Consider the following 6,000-nt stretch of genomic DNA (forward strand, 5'->3'; position numbering starts at 1 on the left):
TAGTTAAACTGAATGAAGACCTGATTTTATTAAGTCTCCCAGCCTGTATAGACACCCTAATGTTGCCAGTTTGAGAAGAAATCACCCTTTCAGACACACTAATACGCGGTGCACTCACTGGAGCTTCATATCTGATCACTTCTCATTTATCAGAGCATGTGTAGAACTTATTCTACATATGAAAAAAAAAGTCACACAAGGACCATTGTACTTAACAGATGTTAGCAAATCCTACACATTTTAAATTAATGCATAACTATAATAAATCCGTTAATGATAAAGCCATTAATCCTCCTGAGACTTGGACATCGCTGTCATGTACATTGCAATTTCTTCTGACTGTTTCTCTTTGTTCATAGCTGATAACCAGAGGTGGGAAAAGTAGACAAATCTTGTACTGGAGTAAATGTAGATATTCCATATGGCAAATATTTCCTAGGCCATCTCTTTGGAATGCTCCAAAACAAAGTTGACATTTCCAACAGAGTCTTAGTGACAATGCCTCTACTGGCCCACAGGGGGCAGCAAGCTCATGATTTCTAAACCCAAACAGTGCCTGGTAGGACTTTCATATTAGAAACATTTAAATCACCTCTGTATTGCTTTCCTTAATAGTTTTAATGATCGATTATACTGTATACAGTTCTGTATATTCATATATGAGGGATTTAAACCCCTGGCTGCTGGGGCTTTCAAAGGAAAATGGCTTAGATAGAAGTGTTTTCCTTCATTTTATGTCACCGGTGCACAAAATGTAGCGCTCAGCAACACGAACAAAGCTGTAAAACTGTAAATATTATAGCGAGACACATTTTTTTAGGAACCAAGCTGGATACGTCATGGACGAGGAGGTCGTACAGTAGGATGCCAGGTGTGATCTGTCAATATTTAGCATTAAACTCAGTGGTTCAAAGCTCAGCTTCTTCTGTTTCTCCTCAATAATCATCATGTCTGCATCATCACCTTGCAACTAGGCAGCCGTGGTGGCTCTCTGCCTTACTGCCGGTGTATGAGGTGGAACTGAATCATAGATAGACGTGATGTTGATGTGAGTATTTCTTCAGGTAGGACATCCTGACTTTCACTCTTTCTCTCACTAGTTGTCCCAACAAGCACCAGGAACTTCAGCTCACCTGCTGGTCGATTCAATCCTGTGCGGTATTGCACCACGGAGAGACTCAACGCCAGACATCAGTACCTCCTGACAAATGTATTCATTATTTTTTTTTATTTGTTGAACGCTGGCCATGAGATGGAGAGCTTCGCTTATTGCCCACTGATCCACCAGTTGTTTTTTTGTTTTTTGAGGGCAGTTATTTCAAAAGATCAAACCAAGTCATTATTATAAAACATATACACACTTATAAACAGAAAAATTATTAGTAGCAAACAAGCAACAATGAATAATCAATATCGCACTCGAGGCCATGCCTTTGTGATGAATATCAGCACAGCCTTGTAGTGCCACAGTACAGAAGATACCACAGCCGTGCTGATATTCAGCACAACCCTGAGTGTAATGTTGTTTTTATACAACAGTTCCACAAACACCATTTATTATCAACAGATTATGATTTGTTTGTTTATTTAACACATATCCTTTAATGACTTTCAGAGCGAACTGCAGAGCTGGTGACTGACAGTTAGTGTAATTAAAGTAATTAAAATTACTGTAATTGGAGAGCAATTTGGGATTTAGCCTTGTGTTAGGGGCCAGTTAGTTCTGTAGACGTAAAACTAAAGGTTCAGAGGTTCAAAGGTTCGGAAGCAGTTACTAAGGAGACACCGTGTTGTTTAAGATGGCATAACGTTGTGTTTTCTTGCTGAAAGTGCTTCTGTGACTGGATTTGAACATGGGTTTTGGCAGACAGCTAATATCACCTACTTTCATCAACGCTGTGACCAACAGTGTACATAACGGTTATCAGAACACCTGAAATGCCGAGTGCTACATGTATTTAAACATCGCAGTGCTGTTACTGTCTATTATCAGCATTCTTGAAATGCTTTTTGTCCAATCAGATTATTCAGTCTGAACTAACTGTTATCAAAATAATATTTACAGGCATTAAACTCAACATCAACAACACCAGGACAAACGATTATGTTTTCTGCTTTAGTTTTAATGAATTGTATATTATATACACTCACCTAAAGAATTACTAGGAACACCATACTAATACTGTGTTTGACCCCCATTTGCCTTAAGAACTGCCTTAATTCTACGCGGCATTGATTCAACAAGGTGCTGAAAGGATTCTTTAGAAATGTTGGCCCATATTGATAGGATAGCATCTTGCAGTTGATGGAGATATGTGGGATGCACATCCAGGGCACGAAGCTCCAGTTTCATCACATCCCAAAGATGCTCTATTGGGTTGAGATCTGGTGACTGTGGGGGACATTTTAGTACAGTGAACTCATTGTCATGTTCAAGAAACCAATTTGAAATGATTCGAGCTTCGTGACATGGTGCATTATCCTCCTGGAAGTAGCCATCAGAGGATGGGTACATGGTGGTCATAAAGAGATGGACATGGTCAGAAACAACGCTCAGGTAGCCCGTGGCATTTAAACGATGGCCAATTGGCACTGAAAGGCCTAAAGTGTGCCAAGAAAACATCCCCCACACCATTACACCACCACCACCAGCCTGCACAGTGGTAACAAGGCATGATGGATCCATGTTCTCATTCTGTTTACGCAAAATTCTGACTCTACCATTTGAATGTCTCAACAGAAATCGAGACTCATCAGACCAGGCAACATTTTTTCAGTCTTCAACTGTCCACTTTTGGTGAGCTCGTGCAAATTGTAGCCTCTTTTCCCTATTTGTAGTGGAGATGAGTGGTACCCAGTGGGGTCTTCTGCTGTTGTAGCCCATCCGCCTCAAGGTTGTGCGTGTTGTGGCTTCACAAATGCTTTGCCGCATACCTCAGTTGTAACGAGTGGTTATTTCAGTCAAAGTTGCTCTTCTATCAGCTTGAATCAGTCGGCCCATTCTCCTCTGACCTCTAGCATCAACAAGGCATTTTCGCCCACAGGACTGCCGCATACTGGATGTTTTTCTCTTTTCACACCATTTTTTGTAAACCCTAGAAATGGTTGTGCGTGAAAATCCCAGTAATTGAACAGATTGTGAAATACTCCGACCGGCCCGTCTGGCACCAACAACCATGCCACGCTCAAAATTGCTTAAATCACCTTTCTTTCCCATTCTGACATTCAGTTTGGAGTTCAGGAGATTGTCTTGACCAGGACCACACCCGTAAATGCATTGAAGCAACTGCCATGTGATTGGTTAATTAGATAATTGCATTAATGAGAAATTAAACAGGTGTTCCTAATAATCCTTTAGGTAAGTGTACATATACAATGGTTAAATTTTTTTTTATTTAATACATTTTAGATTTTGCTTTTTACATAATCGGTTGAGTTTTATACCGACCTAATGTTACCTTTCCAACAGTAACTGCCTTCTAACGTCGGCTTCACTGCGACAGTAATGCAGCAGGGCTTGAGTATTTTACTTCACCTCTCCAATTCTCTCTTCTCCTCATCTGGAGAGACAGGGGTAGCTGCAGATCGGAGTAATGGGCGTGTCGAAAGGTTGGGGCGTGCTGAAAGCTCTTTATGATTGGTTGCACAAGTTGCCTGTTTAATGGCTAATATTAAACGCTATTGTTCTTTCTTTTTTTTTTTTTTTTTTTTTTTTTCAACAATATTTTTATTGATTTTATAACAGGGATATTACAGGGTAGACATGTAATGTTAAAAACCTCCTTATAAATCCCTATAACACCCACCCCACCCCTCCCTAGCTCCAAGCCAGCTTTACAAGTACAAGGAAAGGCTAGACGCCAGGCACAACAAAGGAGAGAAACTAAAAAAAGAAAAAAGAACCTGGAGCTGGAAGTCTTTTAGTTTTGTGTACAACAACAAAAAGAGAAAAAAGAACAAACAAACAAACGATTAAATAGAAAAGGAATCAAACTATAGATGTATATGAAAAAAGCGAAGGAAGGGCCCCCACACCTGTTGGAATTTTAAGTCTGGATAATGGATTGAGTAGTGGATCTTCTCCAGGGACAGACAAGACATAATATCTCTGAGCCACTGGGCGTGAGTGGTTGAAGTGGCATCCTTCCATTTGAATAAAAGAGAACGCCTGGCCAGGAGTGTCGCAAAAGATAACAAACGCTGTTTAGCTGGAGTTAAACGCTTGTCTTCCTCTCCAGTGACACCAAAGAGAGCGATCAGAGGATCTGGTTCAAGGTTACATTTCAATATGTACGACAAGGTTTTAAAAACATCCCTCCAGAATTTTTCCAAATTCGGGCATGTCCAGTACATATGAATAAGAGACGCCTCTCCACTTTTACATTTCTCACAACAAGGATCAATGTCTGGGTAAAAACGGGAAAGTTTAAGTTTGGAGAAATGAGCCCTGTGTACAACCTTAAACTGTAATAAAGAGTGGCGAGCACATAAGGAAGTTGAATTGACAAGTTTAAGAATTGAATTCCAAGTATCATCTGACAGCGAGAGATTTAAATCTTTCTCCCAAGCAGTTTTAATTTTACTTAAAGGGGTGTAACTCAAACCCATCAATCCACCATAAATAGTGGATATTAGGCCTTTACGCAGCGGGGACAAACATAGGAGATTATCTATAATATTTGCAGCAGGAGCTTCAGGGAAGTTCGGTATTAAAGAGCGAATGAAGTGTCTTACTTGCAGGTATCTGAAAAAGTTTGAATTGGGTAGGTTAAACCTTTCAGAAAGCTGCTCAAACTATGCAAACTTATGGTCAACAAACAGATCTTTGCAAAGCTTGATACCCTTGTTGTACCATTCCTGAAACACTGAGTCATGTAAGGAGGGTTGGAAGAGATGGTTAGAGACAATAGGACTGGACAGAGAGAAGCCCAGAAGACCGCAGTGCTTTCTGAACTGAGCCCATACTCTCAAGGTGTGCCTAACAACTGAGTTATTGATTAATTTTATTGAGGGGATGGGGAGTGCAGATCCAAGGAGTGCAGAGACAGAGAGATTTTTGACAGACTTTATCTCCATTTCCACCCAGGCAGGCCGATTAAGTTGGTTATGAAAATATGCCCAAAAGATGACAGATCGAATGTTTGCTGCCCAGTAGTAAAAGCGAAAATTAGGCAGAGCCATGCCACCATCTCTTTTAGATCTTTGAAGTAGGGACTTATTTAATCGTGGATGTTTACCTTTCCAAAGGTAAGAGGATATAATTGAGTCTAAAGCACCAAAGTAAGATTTGGGAATGAAAACAGGTACAGACTGAAAGAGATATAAAAATTTAGGAAGAATACTCATTTTAATGGCATTAATGCGGCCCACCAGGGACATGGACAGTGGTGACCATTTTTCCAAGTCCTTTTTAGTTTGGGTTAACAACCTAGTAAAATTTTCTTTAAAAAGGTGTTTATGTTTCCTTGTGATTGTAATACCGAGATAGGTAAACTGATTTTTCACTATCTTGAATGGAAAATTGTACATACCAGTTGTTACTGCTGTATTATTAAGCAGAAAAAGTTCACTTTTGCGCAAATTCAATTTATACCCTGAAAAGTAGCTAAATTCACTAAGCAATGACAGCACAGGTGGAAGGGAGGAGATTGGATTTGATATAAAAAGTAGAAGATCATCTGCATAAAGGGAAACTTTATGTTCTTCTCCCTGCCTCCAAATCCCAGATATATCCCTACAACTGCGGAATGCAATTGCTAGTGGCTCAATGGCAAGGTTAAAGAGCAATGGGCTAAGAGGACACCCCTGACGAGTTCCCCGCTGAAGGCTGAATGGTTGGGACTGCTGAGCATTTGTCAGAACTGAGGCAGTAGGGTTTGAATATAATAATTTAACCCAAGTAATAAAACTTGGACCAAAATTAAATTTTTCTAAAGCCCTAAATAAATACTCCCATTCCACACGATCAAAAGCCTTTTCAGCATCTAAAGAAAGGACACA

The sequence above is a fragment of the Clarias gariepinus genome, chromosome 4 (assembly GCF_024256425.1).
Source record: "Clarias gariepinus isolate MV-2021 ecotype Netherlands chromosome 4, CGAR_prim_01v2, whole genome shotgun sequence".
Classification (NCBI taxonomy): Eukaryota; Metazoa; Chordata; class Actinopteri; order Siluriformes; family Clariidae; genus Clarias; species Clarias gariepinus.